This window comes from Muscardinus avellanarius (genome assembly GCF_963383645.1).
Source record: "Muscardinus avellanarius genome assembly, chromosome: 1".
Taxonomy (NCBI): Eukaryota; Metazoa; Chordata; class Mammalia; order Rodentia; family Gliridae; genus Muscardinus; species Muscardinus avellanarius.
In genome coordinates this window covers 69,820,305-69,840,887 of record NC_137786.1, presented here as the reverse complement: position 1 = coordinate 69,840,887, position 20,583 = coordinate 69,820,305, and the positions used below count along the sequence as shown (strand labels likewise).

Here is a 20,583-nt window from a genome sequence, read left to right as displayed (position 1 = left end):
CGTGTAGCCAAGAGGGACACTGGAAAAGTGAGAGCCTTTGGAAAAGAGGTGAGTCTCAGGTGCCTCAAAACAGGGGAACCACCCTTCCAGACCAAGCCCCACTGCTGGCCCTACATGGCCTGGCTGAAGACACACTCCCCGGCCTCAGACACCGGTATTACTCAACCTGAGCCCAGAATCACTCTCCAGGAAGCGGTAAAGACAATCTCCTTCTTGATTGATATAAAAGCTACCTACTCCACTCTCCCTTCCTTCTCAGGACCTAGTTTCCCTTCCCAAATCTTAGTTCAGCGGATTGATGGCATGCCCTCTTGCCCACGTACCACAGGCCCCCTTGTGTGCCATTTGGAGACCTTTATGCTTAGCCATCCATTCCTGATTATCCCTTCATGTTCTACCCCCTCTTTAGGTAGAGACTTTTTAACCAAAACTGGGGCTGAACTTTCATTTAACTTCCCCACGGCTTAAACCCATGATTTCTTGCCTCCTGGCCTAGGGACTGCTTATCCCTAATAATTCCCCTTATAATACCCCCATTCTCCCAGTTAAGAAGCCTAATGGGACTTATCATTTAGTCCAAGACCTCTGTTTAATTAATGAGGTGGTGGTCCCAATCTACCCAGTTGTCCCTAATACTTATACCCTCTTATCTCAGATTCCCCCCAATTCCACACACTTTTCAGTCCTCGATTTGAAGGACGTATTTTATACAATTTCTCTGCATCTTGAGTCATACCCCCTTTTTGCCTTTTACATGGGAGGACCCCGATATCTAGGTTGCTCAACAACTAACCTGGACTGTCCTCCCCCAGGGCTTTTGAGATAGCCCATACCTCTTTGGACAGGCTATAGCACAGGACCTCCTCCACTGCCCCTTGGAGCCTAGTTCTCTGTTACAATATGTGGATGACCTTTTACTTTGTAGCCCCTCCATGGAACTGTCCAAACAGCACACTGCCCTTCTCCTTAATTTCCTTGGGAACAGAGGTTACAGGGTGGCCCCACATAAAGCCCAGTTATCAGTGCCTGAGGTGTGGTATCTAGGCCTACAGCTCATCCCAAACACCCAAGGACTAACTGTTGACCGGGTCAAGTCCTTACAAGACTTACTGCTGCCCACCTCAGCCGACCAGATCCAATCTTTCTTGGGTTTTGTAGGATTTTTCCGGCATTGGATCCCCAACTTTGTCATTCTAGCTAAGCCACTATATGAGGCAATTAAGGAAACCCCGGTTGGCTCCCTCACTTCGCCCTCAGTCATTCGCCGAGCCTTCCTGGCTCTCCAGAAGGCCCTCCTTAAATCCCACCACTTGGCCCACCCCAATCCCACTAAGGCCTTCTTATATACTGATGAGAGCCAAGGGATAGCCACAGGAGTGCTCACTCAACCCCTGGGATCAACCCAGGCACCAGTGGCCTATTTATCTAAACAGCTTGACCCTACCACTTGTGGGTGGCCATCCTGCCTCAGGGCTCTGGCGGAAGTAACTACACTCACAAAAGAGGCTCTTATAATTTGTCTCCAGATGCCACTGCAGGTTTTCCCCCTCATAGAATCCAGGATTTGCTCTCTTCTGGAGCACTCCCTCTTCTGTTACCTTCTTGCATTCAGGAACTTTATTTGTTGTTCATGGAAAATCCAGATGTTAAACTGCCTCATCCTCCAGCCCTCAACACGGCCACTCATTTACCAGTGAGCCAGGGTTCAGGCCCGGATTCGTGTTCACCTAATGATGTTCACTCTTGTGTTGTTTATGATTGAAGCTTTAGATAAACCTCGGGCGGACCTCCAGGACACCCACCTTTTTAATCCAGATGTTACTTATTTTGTTGATGGCACCTCTGTTCCTGATGCCAGAAGTAAGAAAAGAGCAGCCTACTCAGTGGTCACCCTAACTCAAGTCATTGAGGTTGCTAGGTTACCAGATGGGACTACCTTTCAAAAGGCTGAACTGATTGCCCTGACTCGAGCTCTACACCTGGCAAAAACCAAGTGGGTGAACATATATATCGATTCTAAATATTCCTTTTAAATAGCACATTTCCATCCCTCAATCTGGAGAAAGAGGGGATTTCTCACCACCGAGAGTTCACCCATTGTCAATGCTACCTTAATTAATAAGCTCCAAGACTCCCTTTCTTTACTATCTGAGCTGGCCATCATCTACTGTCGGGGCCACCGGACGGAATCTTCCTTAGTGGCCAAAGGAAACAATAATGCTGATTATACAGCAAGACAGCTAACACAACAAGTTCAACCAAGCCCATCAGCCTCTGTAGTATTTTTAACCCTTCCTTCAATGGCGCCTAATTACAGCTTGGCTGAACGGAAACACCTGACTAAACTTTGGGCGTCCAGCACATGGAATGGTTGGCTCATGATATAGGATAAGACTGCTCTGCCTGATGTTCATTCCGAAAAGGTCACATTAGCCTAATATATAATTCCCTACACGTTGGACCTTATGGCTCTTAAGCATTTCCTAAGTCCCTTGTTTTATTTTCTTCTCCTGCAACAGATGATTAGTAAAGTCAGTGCCTCCTGTTCTACTTGTGCTGCTGTGTCTCCCCAAGGAGGCCTTTGCCCCTCCATCCCTACCCACCAAAGGAGAGGACATCTGCCAGCACAGGACTGGCAAATCGACATCACCCATATGCCACCCTATAAAAAACTTACCATGGTCAATTCCCTAACAGGTTGGGTAGATGCTTTTCCCTCAAAGGAAGAGACAGCCAGCACGGTGGCCAATGTTCTACACTCCGACATCATCCCTCGGTTTGGACTCCCTAGTTTCTTACAGTCTGATAAAGGGCCAGCTTTTATTTCTAAGGTTATTCAACAGTTGGCACAAGCTCTTGGTATTTCATGGAAGCTCCACATCCCATAGCAACTGCAGTCATCAGGAAAGGTAGAAGAAATGAATGGGATTCTTAAGAACCTCTTAACCAAACTCTCTCTAGAGCTACGAGTATCATGGCCTGAACTCCTGCCACTAGCTCTGGCCCGTGTGAGGGCCACCCCTCAAAGCCTCACCTTTATAAGCCCCTTTGAAATGCTGTATGGTCGCCCTTGCCTGCTTAATCATGCTCTCCCTTCAGACCCCCCTCCTTTGTCTTCCTATCTTCCTTACTTGTCTTTTCTCAGGGAACATGCTGACCAGTATCTTCCCCCACCCGGGACTGAAGAAGCAGCCCCACATCTTGCAGTCAAGGCCCTTAAGCCAGGGAATCAAGTCCTCCTCATGTCACTTCAACCAAAACATCTCCAACCCCAGTGAACTGGGCTCTTCACAGTGATCCTCACCATACCTACCTCAGCCAAACTGCTGGTGGACACCAACTGGCATCATCTTACCTGGCTAAAAAGGGCTCCACTAAAACAGTCCCATGACAAATTCTCTTGCACAGTGTTGGGGCCTACTAAGCATTGTTTTTCTCGGCATAATTCTCTTTGACGTTTTTCTTTCCTTTTAGCAGGTCCACTTGTTTACATACTACAGGGCTCTCCCTCTTTGGATGCCAAACTGCTGTAAGTATTAAACCTCTGAAATCTGTTACTGATACTCCTGACCCAATAGCATGTTTTCACTTGACCAGATGAACCTAAAACCACTCACTGTTGAAAAGAGTGGTATGTGTCTCTCTCTCAAGAAAATGCTGCTATTGATGACTCTAGTCTAATGAAAAGCTCCTAAAGGGGCGGTGTATGTCTTCCTCAGGGAAAATGCTGCTATCATATTAATAAATCTAGTGACAATCTACCTCATCTCTAAAAGGGCTCGTGCCCAACCTGGGACCCGCTCTCACAATTTGCCTTTTCTTTAATAGGTCCTTGTCTGCTAAAGTCTCCTCAAACACACATCAGCAAGGTCTCCAGGGTAACCTCCAACCCACGCCACAGCCATATTCCCACCTGCCCACTTCGGAAGGAGCTGACCTCTCCTGGCCAAGGGGCCCCCTTATGACACCCCTTGACAGCAGGAAGTAGCTCGAGATCTGAATCTTTTCCCATTATCACCAAAAGGCCGAGATGGTAAATTGGGATCCCTCCCCCTTTTCCTAAGTGATCTCACGGCTAAGGCAGGGGGCGGAACCCTGCAGGCAGAGAGAGTCTGCCTCGAAAGCAATATCTCACGAGAGTAGCGGCATTCCCAGGAGTAAATCCCACCCCCGAGATGCATATCTTAAAAAAGAGAGGCTTTCCCCTTCTAGCCTTGGACGACCCCACGGGTCTCCAGGACTGCCCAGCACCCATCCCCGGGAGGATCGTATCATTAAAGGTGATACCACGCATACTGGATTCCTCTTGTGTTTTACACTTTACCCCGGACTCAGACTTTACAACTATGTTACAGAGGGCCTCACTAAATAGCTGAGGCTGTGCGTGAACTGCAATTCTCCCACCTCAGCCACCTGAATGCTGGGATTATAAGCATGAGCCACCACACCCAGCTATTATTAATATATTTTAAGACCCAAAATTATTTGTTGGTTGAATAATAGAGGAAATGAAGCCAGGCATGGCACAGGCCAATAACCCCAGTATTTGAAACAGGAGGATCAGAGGCTCAAGTATATCTCAGCAATACTCTAGCAAAACCAAATAAATACTCTAGCAAAAACCAAAAAAATAAATAAATAATAAATAAATAACTATGCTAGAAGTGCAGCTATGAGGTAGAATGTACCTGGGTTCGAAATGAATTATGCTTAAGTAAACATCTGCCAAAGCCTTAAAATCCTTAATATGGATTATAAGTAAACACTAATATACAAGTTAGGTGTGGCTATGCTGTCATCATTAACCTAATTTCAATTAGTGGCATTTACCATGTCAAAAATTATTTGAATTACTACTAGCTTATGTAATATTTGTGAAAGTATATTGATAAAGCTTATTCATTTATATATTCTATTCCTTTAAATATATATATGTATATATACACTTTTACAAATATTTTTATTATGGGATGAGAGCAAAATCTATCATCTTAATTTCAATAAGTATGAATTTAAGTCACTGTAACTGAAATGAAGTAGAGAAAAAGTCTAAAAATTATATGTACCATAACTTTTTCTGCTACTACTAAAAAGAATCATTTATTGAATATTTACTATGTTTCAGGCATATCAGTTAATAAAAAAATTTCTCAGGGGTAGTAATAAATTCAATTTTGGGCTGTCGATCTAAGACTAAAATAATATAGAGAATATATTACATCCAAAAGAAATAAACTGTTTTCGCATACTATAGTTCCACTTCTATGAGACACAGTTTATCAAGCAATCTCAAATGAGAACACCTACCCACTGCCAAGAAAATGTACAAATGATATAGCAGTCAATATATTTGGCAATTCAGAAATCACAATTTCTTCAACAAGGTGCTAAGGGATGAATTCCAAAAACTAAAGGGAAGAAGCAATAAAAGAGAGGATGGAATCCTGAAAATACAGTACTTACTAAGACAGTTATCTAGAAGGTCAGATCATCAGGAAAATACAGTTTGTTTGTTTCACTTTTATGTGGATCATATTGAAAATGGCATACATTCACACAGTGCTTAGTTCCCTCCCCCACTATCCACTTCCTCTCCCCCCCCAACAATGAGAGTCCAAGTTGACCATGCTATATTCACACTTATACACATATTCAAATGTAGCTCTTCCATTAAACAACATCAGCCTTCCTCCTCTCCTACCCTTCCTTTCTAGCTTTGCTGAGGTCCCCCTCCATTATCTGAAGTCCCTCTGGTATCCCTAATATTCCCTAGTTTGGGCATATTAAAGAAAACATATGACCCTTTTCTTTCTGTGCTTGGTTGATCTAACTTAATGTTCTCCAGGTCTTTCTATCTTCTTGCGAATAACATGATTTTGTTCTTCTTTATTGCTGATTAGAATTCCATTGTGTGTAAAAAATAATTTTTCTCTGATTGAATAACTTAAACATTCAAATCAAAGATTTATATTAAAGCATCAGAAATAATTTGACACTTGTTGCCACTCCTCTTAATATACTAGCTTATAAAAATGAAATCTAGGTTCCTAAAAAATATACATTTATAAATAAATGTTAGGCTATAATGCCTATCATATTCAGAGCCCTTTCAGAGCTTTTTCTTGAAAAGTTGCTCCTACAGGTTGATTTAATTTCTACACTAGGTAACTAAACACCTTCAAATTCATGACAAACTTTTACAAACTCATGCTCTGAAGAAATTCAGATTTGCCATCCATATATTGTTAATGGAAATCAAGAAATGAGAAAAAGGAAATTATAAAAGGATTGAGTTTAGGGATGGCCAAATGCTCTTAAAGTGATTTATCCTAAACTCTATCAACTAAGTGAATGCAGTTGTCACATTCTATGTTCTCTCAGAATTACCAAGGAAGTGGTGATGTTAATAGATGGGAGACAGAATGCAGTTCTCATAAGGTCAGGTTGTTATTCCCACTGGACAGAAGTAATATTCTAGTTCATCTCACATTAGTCTTAGAAACTAAGAAGCCTGGCATTACTTGGGATCAAAAGAAGCTATAGTCCATTCTGTCCTTACCCCTTCTTCTAGACCAACATATTCTCATTGTGTGGATATTTCCAATGCACTCTCATCTTCAAAGGTCATATGTGTAGATCACTATTTTATGATAATTAGGAAATCTGACTAACTTGTCACTACAATCTAGAAAGACATTCTAAAATTGAATAAATGTAATAACTATCTCAAAAGCACATTCTTAAAGCAATGTCCCTGCTTCTCCTGTGTAGTAACATTCTGTAGATCAGAATGAAAAAAGATTTATAAAAAGGAAATTTTATACAGTACAAGAATGTTTTTAAAAAGTGCTCATTCATATCATCTCAATTTTTTCAGAAATATATCTCAAAATAGATAAGTGTATTTTTAGGAAGATAGTAGCAATATGAAAATCAGAGATAACATATAGGATTATACTATAATTCCCAATATTATAACTGGCAGCAGCTAGTATTGCTTATTGCTGCCTTATAAAGTCTACAGTTAATTCCTAAAGACGGTTCATTTCCTAAATTCTCCTACTGTGCATAGGTCATCCTCTAGCCAACTCAATAGAAAGATGAGAAAAGAAGACCTTTATTTGCCAATGTATTTTTGTTTTGTTTTTTAATGAATGTCAATGAACATTAGAAATAACGAAATGAAGAAATGCTAGAATACCTAAAAATAAAACCAGAGCATATCGTGAAATAGTGACTATTGTTGGAACCCAAACAGAAAACACATTCTGGTATAAATCTTTTGTCATCACTGTGAAAAAGGAAATAACCCAGAAAGAATATTTTGAACCTGTGTGATACAACAACAACAACAAATATTACAAAAATAACTTGTTCATAATATAACAGAGAGAAACAAATGCAATGATGCAATTTTTTCCATTGTTATCTCATCAGTGAGACCTAGAGGAACCACCCTGACTTGGATCAAATAGTATTTCCTTCTACTAGCCAAAAGCAGTCTGATTCTTTTAAACATGAGTCACCACTCTACTTTCATGAAAAAAAATATTTGTGGGATACTGGTTAAAGATGTATTTTCTTATAGTTCAATATGACACTTCTGAAAAGCAGGACTAAAGTTTGCAAGGAAAGCATTCCTCAAAATCTAATAGGTCAATATAAGCAAAAGACATACTATGAATTTTATCCTTCTAGATTTATAGTTTAGTAATTCCCTTTATATTTTCATGTGTTAATCTTATATAAAGAACTATGGTGGAAATTTCATTAGTCATCTGTATTTAATCCTCCAACAACCAAACCCATCATTGAAAAAGATCTTTTAGAGCCATGCCTATAATTCTAGTATCTGGGAGGATGAGACAGGAGGCTCCAGATTCAAAGAGAACATCAGCAACTTAATAAGACTGTTAGCAACCAAGCAAGACCCTCAAAGGTAGAATTGTCCTGGTTCAATCCCCATTTCCACAGGAAGGTGTGTGTGTGTGGCGGGGAGATCCTAAAGAAACATTGTTTAAACTATGTTCTTTAAGCCAAGCATGGTGGCACACACTTGTAATTACAGTACTTAGGAGTGTGCAACAGGAGACTCACAGGTTGGCAGCCAGCCTCAGCTAGTAAAGCCCTCCACAACTTAGTGAGACACTGTTTCAAAATAAAGAATAAAATATAGGGCTGGGGGTGTAGATTGGAGGTAGAATGTCCCTGGGTTCAATTCCCAGTACCCAAAAAAAAGTTATTTAAAGATTGTTAAAGGTTAAAAGGACAGTTTTAAAATGTTATACTGATTGTTAGATATCAACAAATACAAATTAACACAATGCTTTTCAGTATTTTGCAAAGAAAGGATCCAGAACCAACTGGAAGCCCTACTCTCTCTCAGTGTGCTCCAGAAGACTGAATATACTACACTGTCTGGGAGGTGTCAACTCCCACACTCCCATGGGTAAAGGAAAGGCTTAAGATACTGATAGTGTCAAAGGGTTTCCACTACCATGGCATCACCACAGTTCTACTGTAGAACATCCATTGCAAGTGGGAATGACTCTACTAATTCATTTTTAATTAAGAGTAAAGATGTGCTTTAGGATTTTTCATCATTGATAAAGAGCTGATACAGAACTTTTTTCAGTATTGCCTTTTGACCATTTCAATCATATCTCAGTATCCACAGGGGACTGATCAAGGGCTTCCTGCTGGTACAAAAAAAGCCACACAAGCTCAAATCTCTTATACAAAATGGTGTAGTATTTTATAAAGAAACCTATACATATTCTCCCATACTTTAAACTATCTCTAGATTAGTTGTAATACCTAATATGATTTAAATTAGCTGTAGTATATTGTTTAGGGAAGAATGATTTTTAAAAAGTGTGTATATTTCTAGTGCAAATGTGATTTTAAAAAATCTTCAAGACACTAATAGTTGAATTCATAGATGAAAAATCTGTTTGTGTATGTGTGTGGGGTCAACTTTATATGGACACATAAAAATCGGTAAATTAGCGTGAAAGTACAATCAGCACCATTCAGATCCATTTAACTGAATTTCTAGTATGTATTAAAAACTGTGCTGGGGGTTAAGATGGAAAATAAAAAAACAAAGCACACTTTCTGTCCTTATGCAAATTATAATCCAGCAGGAGAAACTGAAATATAGTCATATACTTAAAAGGCAACTGAATTTTCTTTGGTTTTTCCTTTGTGTGTGTGTGTGGTACTGGAAATATAGTCATATATTTAAAAGGCAACTGAATTTTCTTTGGTTTTTCCTTTTTGTGTGTGTGTGTGGTACTGGCGATAGAATCCAGAGGCACTGTACTTCTGAGCTACATCTCCAGCCCTATTTTTTTTTTTTTAAACTGGGTCACCCTGATTTGTGAAGGACCTCACTAAGTAGCTGAGGCAGTCCATGAACCAAAATTCTCTGGTCTCTGCCTCCCTAATGCTGGGATTACAAGAATGGAACACAATGCCTGCCCCACCCCTTTTTTCTCCTTTTCTTTTTGTAGCAGAGATTGAACCCAGAGGCATTCTGCTTCCAAGATATACTCTTTTAATTTTTTTTTTTTTTTTCATTTTGAAGTAGTGTCTCTCTAAGTCGCCAAGGCTGGTCTCAAACATGTGATTCTTTTGTCTTGGCCTCCCAAGTACTGGTATTACAGGTGCATACCATCATGCCTGGCTTAAAATGCAACAGGAGTAAGAGTGAATGGGATGAAGTTAGGAAAAATCATGAATGCCATGGTGCAGCATTGAATAAGGGCTTGCAAAGTCACCTATCTTCAGGGTTCAGTTTGATGAGATAAATGAAGAGCTGATGAAATGGCAAACTACAGTGTGCATTTCCCATCTCAGAGGAAGCCAAGAGGTAGCTCCAATAGATTGTTACCTGATAGAATTATGACCCAATATGCCCAATAGATTTTTACCTGATAGAATTATGACCCAATATATAAAGAATTAAAAAATTCTTATTTTTTAAGAGGTAAGAAAAGCAGAATTTTTTTAGATATAAACCCCTGCTTTCTATTGCTGAAAACCCATTTTGAATTTTTTCCGTACATGTTAGAGCCATATATAATATGCCTATAGGCTATATTTGATCCTCTGCTAAAGACAAGATAGAGATTTCAGTGATTTTTAAATAAGAAAAAATTAATTTGCATTTTAGAAAATGGAAAAAAAAAACATACACACAATGGGATTTTAAACAGTCCTAAAGAAGAACAGTATTATGACATTTTTAGGGAAATAGATGAAACTAGAGAATAGTATGTTTCGTGGGATCAGCCATTCTCAGAAAATCAGTCTTATGTTTTCTCTGCTATATAAAATCTAGAGAGAAGACAGAAAACATAGAAACCTTCAGTAAATGAAAACAGACTAATAGAAAAGCGAAAGTGAGTTCAGGGAGGTGAGGAAAGGAAAAGGGAGGACTGAAGAAGGAAACAGTTCAAATAATGCTATGCCCATACAGGAGGAAGATATCACCACTGAGTTCACTAACAAGTAGGGAAAGGAAGGAGGTAGAAGCAGTTGGGGTAAAGAAAGAAATACACACAGTGCTGTGTGCATGTATGTTTATATTACTTTGAAACCCCTATAATGTAAAATTACAATGCAGAAAGAGAGAGAGAGAGAGAAGGGGGGAAGGGAAGGAAGAAGAAATCAACAAAGAGATGAGAGTAGGAAGAAATAGAGACAGGTTGACTAGTTGTTTGAAAAGTATTAGCAAAAATACCTTGTGGATTTCAACCTGAGAAGTATATTCACCATAGCAAAAAAAAAAAAAAAAGATGACTAGGCATGCAATAACTTGATAGGTGTTATCAAGCAAACAGGGAAAAGTGAAAATACAAGAGAAATGCTGGCTGTGAGAGTGGGAACACATGTAGGTTTAACAAATTTGAGGAAGAGTGGGAAAGACTAAGACAGAAGAATGTGGACTTAGAACAGAGTAAGAACTCTCCCTTTTATGAAACTAGAAGAGTAAATTATTTAAGACACATTTGGAGATGGTAAGATAAAGAAATACACACTTACTTGCTTCTATCATCTTAGAGATGGGGAGAATTCTGAGATGGCTTGCCAGATTCTGACCTCTGATATATGCAACCTCCATAATTCTTTACTTTAGTTTCTGGATAAGAATTTATGAATTTGATGAGATATTTAATTCCATTCTAGGTTAGGTAATGGCAAAGTTGACTTATAAAAGAGAGATTATACCAGTTGAGCCTGGTCAAATCAAGTAAGACTTAAAGGAGAGTAGATTTTTAATTAAGAGGAGGAATAAGATTTGAAAGAAGTTTTCTGTTGTTACACTTGAAGATGGAGATAGCCATCAACAAGGAATTGGAAGCTACAAACAACTACTTGATCTTGAAAGAAGAACCTGTGTCCAATGACAATGTAGCTCAGCTGACACTTTGATTTCAACCTTATGTTATCCTAAGTAGATTCCAGCTATGCAATGCCTGGTTTCCTGAACTATAAAACAAAATAAAGACTATAAGTGGCTGGTGGTTTAATCTGCTAAGTTTATAAAAAGTTATTAAACACCAACAAAATGAGCATAATTGGTAAATATAAAATATAGTTGTGTGAATAAACCAACAGGAGTGGATTAAGGTAAGGTTAACAGAACTGACATGAATTAGTCAAGCTAAATTTGTTTTCTAGGAGTTTTGTCTCTAATATTAAAGTTTTTCAAAATGTCATATCAAGCACCAAATAATTCATATGAAAGAGAAGTACAAACTTGTGTTATCCAAAAAACAAAGGCTAGACAGAAACATCTAGTCTTTCAAAGCATATCTCTACGAAAAGACTAGAAGAAACCAGTTGGGTGCAAAATGTCACTAAGTATATCCTTGGTCTTTAACAAATACCAAAAATGTCATTAGTTCTGCTAACTGAACATCTTCAGAAGATTCTAGTCATGAATTGCCATAGCAAATTATATCCTCAAGTTTTTACAGTCAGTAGAATAAAAAGTGACTGAGTTTCTGCTAAAACTCTACAATGAAAATGACACACACAGCAAAAGATCAACATATAAATCATAAAATTATTTCATAAAGAACTTCACTAATTAGGGTAGAAATAAAAATTATGAAAAAATCATAGTGTTACTGCAGTCCTGTTGGCATTTAATCACTTAGTCTTTTGAAATCCTTCTATTTACAGTCATATTTACTATCTGGTTTCCACAGTAATAAAAACACAGCCTGTTTATCTTAAATACAGAATCCTGAAATGAGAAAGATTTCTTTTTCTCAAATTTGTACATTGCTCTAACCAAGTTCACAAGCCAAAAAGAACACAGGAGACCACATGCTTAAAAGACAAATAAGATCCAATATGAACATTATCCAGTCTTTAGATTCAGGGAAGAAAAATGTCAAACTCCAGCTGTTCTAGCTTAATAGAAGTATGGCCCAGATTGGCTTAGTCTTTTTCTCTTAAGGGAAACAAATAACTCATGATATAATGTGTCCATTTTGTTCATTTTATATTAGTAAGCACAGCTCTAGTTTTGTGTTTCATCTTTCCCTAGTGAACTTTCAAATCTCCCCCCCCCAAAAAAAAGCCAGAAAACCCCTCTTTACATTAAAAGTGACAGTCTATCCTAATTCAAGTACTATAGAAAAATCAATCTGAGGAAATAGAACTTAAAATTCAGAGTTATACAATCAGCATATATCTTAAAGGGAGCAAAAATACTTCCTTTAAATCTAGTAAAAATACAGCAGGGCATGGTGGTGCATATTTGTAATCCTAGTGGAGTCTGCGACAGGAGGATAGCAAGTTCACAGCCAGGCTCAGCTACTTAGTGAGGCCCTGCCTGTTTCAAAAAAAGGGGGAAGGGGCTGGGGAGGAAAACCTAGTAAAAATACAATAAAAAATGTTTTCTAAGAAATCAAAATATAAATCTGTAATAGATTCCTTTAATACATTCTATGAATCCCTTGAATTTATCTCCTTGGCCATGTGACCATAGCTTGCTCAAGATGGATTGCCATTCTCTAAGTCAACTACATTTTTTTTTTTTTTTTGGTGGTACTGCGGGTAGAACCCAGAGGCTTTCTACCTCCGGGCTATACTCCCAGACCTTTTTTATATTTATTTGGAAACAGCGTCTCACTAAGTTGCTGAAAGCCTCACTAAGTAGTTGAGGCTGGCTTAGAACCCATGCGATCCTCCTGTCTCAGCCTCCCAAGCGCGGGGATTACAAGCGTACGCCACCACGCCCGGCAACTACATTTTAGTTGTTCTGATATCCTGGATATTCCTTCAGAATCATCCTAAGGACTGTCTATTTTGTATATGCTCTTTCTAAGAGCACATGTCATGAGTTAGAAGCTTGGCTCATCAATCTTCAATCTTTACTAAAATGTGAATTTAAAGTTATGCCAAATCTTTAGCTGCAAGTTCTGATGTGTAGTGTTTTGGCTGCACTTCAATTCTGAATATTTCATAATCTTTGAATTTCTTCTTTGGTGCATAAATTGTGTGTGTGTGTGTGTGTGTGTGTGTGTGTGTGTACACTCTCTTTGACTAGGAAACAATGTTTTTATAATTTATAAAATATTTGACTGTAATGTTCTTTAAAAATTCCTTTGTGGCCTACTGCATAGTTAAATTTAGTCATGCTTCAGTATGCTTAAAAAAAAGTGCATTCTCTACTTATAAGAGATCTGCTATTCACTCATCCATTAGAATAGCCTCATTAAAATATATTATGAAAACCTATTTTTCATCTCCATATTGGTTTTTTAAAATATACCTTTATTGGTGTATTGTAATTATACATCATAGTGAGGTTCAGAGTGGTAGTAACACGTGCACACAGCACTTGGTATGATTCCACCCCACTTCCTCCTCCTCCCCTTACATATTAATAAGATTTGTATGGATAACTTCATATATGTACATAGCATTATTTGAGCTGTTTCCTTCATCACTGACTTTTTAATATGTTTTAAGAACTTTCAATATGATTTTGGGCTGTTTTACTGTAACTTATAATTAAGCCTATTATTACTTTATATATTTTGAGGTCATGCTGTAACAGGAATACAGATTCTCCTGATTATTTTTATCTTCCTAGCCATTTGGTCTCCCCTATATCTACCAACACATATCGCCTGATAAATATGTATTGATATTATGATAAAATCACCTCATAAGTTATGCTTTGATAGTATGTGTCTGGTATATTATTTTCATCTATTTATTTCCAATATTCATGATTTTTATGTTCCAGATATGTTTCTTGTAAACAGCATAAAATTAGATTCTGTTTTTCATTAAATCTATAGTATGCCATTTAACAGTTTACATTCACATAATTAATTCTACCATCTTACTTTGTTCTTCTATTTTCTATGTATGCTCTTTCCTTCACTTTATTAATATTTCTTTAAAATCTGATTCATTACTTAATATAAATATTATTTTATATTCCCTTAAATTTGTCATAATGTATCACAGTTTGTGGCGATATCCCTCCTTTTGTGTCTAATGTTATCATATTAGGTAATCTAAATGGGTCGAATTTGCTATTATGAACTTATTTTCAGAAGGGGTATGCTTCTGTAAGATTGCCACCTGTAGGGGTTCTGCCTTCATTTCTGAATACCTTAGTATTGGCTTTTACAAGTCTCGATAATTATTATAACCTAATCTTAACATTGAGATCCCTGTGCTGTGGAAACAACATAAATTCTAACTTTACTCACCACTCCCCTACCGCCTAATTTCCAAGCACTGCATAGGCATTAAAACCCAAGCCCAAACCCACAGATTTTACAGTCAGGCCAAATGACCCCTCTGGATACTTCACACCATACCTCCTGCTCTGGCTCTGATTTATTTTTTCACTTCTGACCTCTGGTTATTCTCCATTTTCTTATCTCAGCATTTTTATGTACCTATAAAGTGATGGAGGATTTTATCACAGGTCAATCTCTGGTTTTGCAGGAAGTCTATATAAGACTTTTCTTACTACTCACATTATGTTCAGAGTGCCATTTCATATTTATTAATTGCTTTTCTAGGCACATGTATAAATGAGAAGAAGCTCCTGATCTCTGTCCACTTCAAGTTTATAAAGGTCTGAAGATCATTCATCCTTATCCTTAGCAACTTCAAATGTAGTGTTACGACAATTCCAGCTTTCTATTCAGGACATAAAATTCTGAAATTCCACAGTATCTTTTCTATAATATTTCAAGTTAACTCTAATTGAATCGTGTCCACTCATTACCCTAATTATAGGCATATATATCACCTCAAGAAATGCTAAGAGATTTTTTTCATAAAATATATTTCCTTAAGAAAACTGGGTTTGTTTTTCTTTCAACAATTATGAAGGTTTAAATAAGATGATTATTTCATTATGCCCTGGATCAGAAAATTTCATATTTGTTTCCATTTTTAATTGAAGGATAATTACTAATTATACATGTTTGTTCAAGTTTGTAAAGCTCTAGAATGATATTTTATGATGAGATTATCTTACAATTTTAAGTATAAAATATAGTATTATTAACTAGGCTCATCATATCTCTAGACTGAAAAGAAATATATTTTTTTGTTTATTTTGGTTTTTTTTTTTGTGGTACTGGGGTTCCTGGAAGCCCTTCTACCTCCGGCTACACTCCCACGGGCTACACTCCCAGATCTATTTTTATACTTTTTAATGTGGAAACAGGGTCTCTTAAACCAGTGCGGCTGGCTTCGAACCTGCGTGATCCTCCTGTCTCTACCTCCCAAGGGCAGGGATTACAAGCATGTGCCACTACGCCTGGCAAGAAATATATTTTAATAGCAGAAGCATCAATATAGCTGGGAGTGATGGTGCACACTTATAATCTCAGTACATGGGAAGCTCAGAGAGAAGGATCTTAGGTTTGCGACCAGCCTCAGCTACTACGTGAGCTCTCCTCAATTTAGTGAGACCCTATTTCAAAGTAAGAATAAAAAAATAGGACTGGGGTTGTATCTTGGAAGTAGAATGCCCCTGGGTTCAATTTCCAGATCTGCAAAAGATAAAATAATAAATATGCTACATACCCAAAATATGTCACAAGTTGCAAAATTTTAAAAACTTTCTATTCTTGACCTTAATAGTATCTAAAGTAGGACTTCCAGGAAGATGGCGACGGAGCAAAATGGGGCTTATGCGCCCCGCTAACAACCAATCTCTATTACCACAAAATCAGTGCCTTTCATAGCCAGAAAACACCATCAGCAGAGAAACAAAAAATGTAATTTTAAGGGACAGAGAAAAAGAGGGGTGGAAAAACGAGACACCAGAAACCAGACCGCAGTGCTGCAGCCGGAGCCACGGCGTGAAGCGGCGGGCGCCATTTTGCCTTGCAGCACCAGGCTCCAGAGAGGAAGGGAACTCATAACAGAGCTCAGAAACCAGAGAGTAGATACACCGGCCTCACGCTCGAGAATGCGGCAGCAGCGCCTTGCTGCTGGCGGCAGCTGCGAGTTCACCGGACGGCACCAGACCAACACACTCAACAGCCTACCAAGCTCCAGAGAGGAGCGGCGGACAGCAAGCCAAGGTGAGCCGCTGTGGAACAGCCGGGTGGGATTCGGCAGATTTATCTGCGCAGGAAGCATCTAAAGCTCCCAGGGGCTGGGCTCAGCGCACCCTGCAGGAACCCAGAGTGGAGTTCAAAAACGGAAAAGAAATACACCAGCCTCACGGACGAGGGCACAGCAGTGGCGCCATATTGCTACTGGCGGCAGCAGCAGCGAATTCGCCGAGTCCACGACAGCTGCATCTGCGCACTCAACAGTGAGTCAAATTGGGGCCCCTAGAGGAGAAGTCCCAGTACTGTACTCCCAGGGACTTGACCCAGTGGGGGAGTGTTGGTGGCAGAGATATTACACCATAGAACGCCCAACGTGGCACCCCCATGGTCTAAAGCAGCCTCCATTGACTCCCAGTCTGAGAATCTGCGATACATCCCAGTAAAGGAGTAGTGGGGACTGAGATACCACAGACTCGAGATCCAGAGCACCTTAAGTGAAGTTGTAATGACCCAGGGAAGAACCCAGAGAAGGCACAAACTTCCGAAATCATGGGAAAGAGGAATAACAATGGAGCAATGAATGCCCACAAACCCACAACATCAGAACCTGATAAAACAGAAATTCAGAGATTTCTAGAAGATCAAATCAGGAAAATAACTGTAGAAATAATAGAGGTGTTTCGAAAAGAATTCAGAGAGAGCCAAAGAGAGATAAAGGATGCAATTAATGAAGTAAAGGCCTCAATTCAAAGTACAAACCACCGATTAGACCACATGGAGAATAGAATCTCGCTCCTAGAAGATGATCATTCAAAAAATGAACGCATAGTTTCTAATTTAGAAAAAAATATCCGACAGCAGGAATCTGACATTGAAGAAATATGGGCCCATTTTAAGAGAGCTAACCTAAGAATAATTGGAATAGAGGAGAGAAAAGAAGGTGAAACCAAAGGGATTAACAATCTTTTCAAGGAAGTAATAGCAGAAAATTTTCCAAACATAGAGCAAGAGGTCTATACACAGGTCCAGGAAACTTATAGAACTCCCGTTAGAGAAGATCGGAGAAGAGGATCCCCAAGCCACATAATTGTCAAAATGACCAATGTGGAAGCCAAGCAGAGAATCTTAAAGGCAACAAAAACAAAGGGCCAAGTGACATTCAGAGGCAAACCAATTAGAATCACTCCAGACTTCCCAAACCAAGTCATGAGAGCCAGAAGGGCTTGGAGTAACATATTCCAAACTCTGAAAGAAAACAACTTCCAGCCAAAAATTTCCTACCCAGCAAAACTTTCTATCAAATTAGATGGGGAAATAAGAAGCTTCCACGACAAACAGAAACTGAAGGAATTTATGTCTTCAAAACCAGTGCTAGAGAAAATACTCAAAGAGATTAACTATAAAGAAGAAATAGATAACACACACCAGAACCAGAGAAACAAGATTTTCCATCCAACAGACAACTAAGATTGGTTATCTGTGGAGATTCATTATTTATGTTAGTCTTTTACCTATCTCTAAATTCTATTGTTTGCTTTTATTGTTGCTAATTTTTAGGATTTCTAGTTGGAATATTAATATACCTTCAGATATAGCATTTAGAAATATTTTATCCCATTCTATCAGTAACTTTTAACTCTGTTTACATTGTCTTTGGATATACAATTTTTTTTATTTTTTAGGGAGTTTATTTACCCTTTTGTTGCCTGCGCCATTAAAATCATATCCAAGAAATCACTGCCAATTTCAATGTTGTGAGATTTTATGACCCAGATTTTCTTCTAAAGGTTTATAGTATTAAGATATATACTTAGGGCCGGGCGTGGTGGCGCACGCTTGTAATCCCCGCGCTTGGGAGGCGGAGACAGGAGGATCGCGAAGGTTCGAAGCCAGCCACCCTGGCATAAGAGACCCTGTTTCAAAAATATAAAAAATAGGTCTGGGAGTGTAGCACGGAGGTAGAAGGGCTTCCAGGAACCCCAGTACCACAAAAAAAAAAAAGATATATACTTAGGTCTTTTATCTATTTTGAGTTAATATTTGTAAATATGGTAGGTAAGGGTCCAATTTTATTCTTTTTCATGTAATTATTATTTTTCAACAATATTTAGTTAAAAGATTATTATTTCCTCCACCAAATGTTCATGGAAACATTGTCAAAAATAACTTGACAATATATGGAAGAATTTATCTTTAGGCTTTTATTTAACTCCAATGGTTTATATATATATATCTGCCTTTAGAACAATACTACACTGTTTCAATTATTGTAGCTTTATATGGTTTGAAATCAGAAAATACACATCTTCTAGCTTTGTTCTTCTTTGAGATTTTTTTGGGTATCTAGAGTCCATATTCCATATCAGGATAGATTTTTTCTGAAAAATAAATAAATAAATGTATGATAGCTTCACCCCCCCAAAAAAAAAACCAACAAGAGAAAAAAATATTCTCTGGTAAGAAAGAAAGCAAAAAGAAATATTGAACTGTTATCTTTTAGTCATCAAAAGCTTGGTATCAGACAAATGAAACTGTTTTGTGAGATTATCATCGTTAATATTGGATAAATTGCTATAAAACTAGATGTCAACCACTAAGCCAAGCATGGGAAGGAGGGATGGGGAGGGGACGGGGTGGGGATCGGGTAGGGGCTAACTGGGCGATGTGTGCATGTATGTCTACAAAAGTATTTTCTTTATACCATTATGATGTATAAATACATTGCACCAATAAAAAATAAAATTTAAAAAAATAAAAATAGTATCTAAAGTATAATTATTCAGTGACTTTTTAAAAGATGGCTTATTAAAATATTACTAAAAACATATATGATAAAAATAAGGTCACTGCAATGATGAATACAAAACAAGGCCTCATATGTGGCTAAATGTGTAACTGTCTGTTTAAGACTCTTAAACTGTTTAAGACTCTGGTGTCTTAAACAGAAATTAAAATTCATAGCTATATAAAATTCTAGACTGTTCCATGGCATAGAGCCTTCAAGGTTGATTATGATCTATATACTAAAGCCATAAGTATCTGGAATTTGTGAATATAATCCATGATTTAAATTGTTACATTTGTTCTTCACCCTGAATTTAACAAAATTGCAATGCCTCATTTTGTCTTTGCAGTGTTCTGTCAACAGGCATGTAAGTATAGAAATGTGTTCACTAATGATTTATTATGAGATTGGATTTCCAAACTTGCCAATGTTGATGAGTAAAAGTTTGTACAATTATAGAACAATGTAAAGAGAGAGTACCTTATTTGGGACTTCCTAACTCTCACTTACTTTGAAATATATTCTTTCTTTTCCATCTAATAAAGGACTAAGAAACCCAGTTGCTTGCTACTTTAAGGATTGACACCTGACCTGAGAGGCTTGAAAACAGCAACAGAACTTATTTCAAACAGCCACAGATGTCTACCACATGATCACTCACAGGATGACCACAAGGGACCTGATGAAAATACTCTGTCCCCCTGCTATTCCTGGTGAGGTGTGAACAGCCATCTGTTCTTTATTTATGTTTCTAGAAACTCATTAACTTATGGATATATATAAACATTTTTTTAAAAGTATACTAAAAAAACAGAAGAAAGTTATGAAAATGCAATTAAGTTAATATCAGAGATACATTTTAGTAGATACCTAATAATTAATTGAAATCCTTTCAAACACATTTTTTTGTTTTGCTTTCTTCAGTGACAAACAAAATAGCTAAAAGGGTGGTCAAAAGTTTACAGAAATTAGTAAACTCCATGGACAATTGTTACAAATTAATAGTCATTAAAACAATAATCTGAAGACAAGGGAAAAATTAAATTAAATTAAAATTTCTCCTGATTTGCTAATGCAGAGTTCATCCTGTTCATGTTATCATGACACAACATTCAATGGCAACACCTGTATATACATACGTATAATCTCATTTTGGACTACATACAATATTTGACACTAGAACAATGGCTCTTAACACAAATACCTACAATGTTTCATGAAAAACATTGTGTTTAT

At 37.8% G+C, this 20,583-nt stretch overlaps 1 protein-coding gene across 1 annotated transcript in view; it reads right to left on the bottom strand.

Moving 5' to 3' along the window:
• XRCC4 (X-ray repair cross complementing 4) overlaps positions 1-20,583 on the bottom strand; it is a gene marked incomplete at both ends in the record, with an annotated part of 115,905 nt that overhangs the window by 64,192 nt on the left and 31,130 nt on the right. The window lies entirely within an intron of this gene.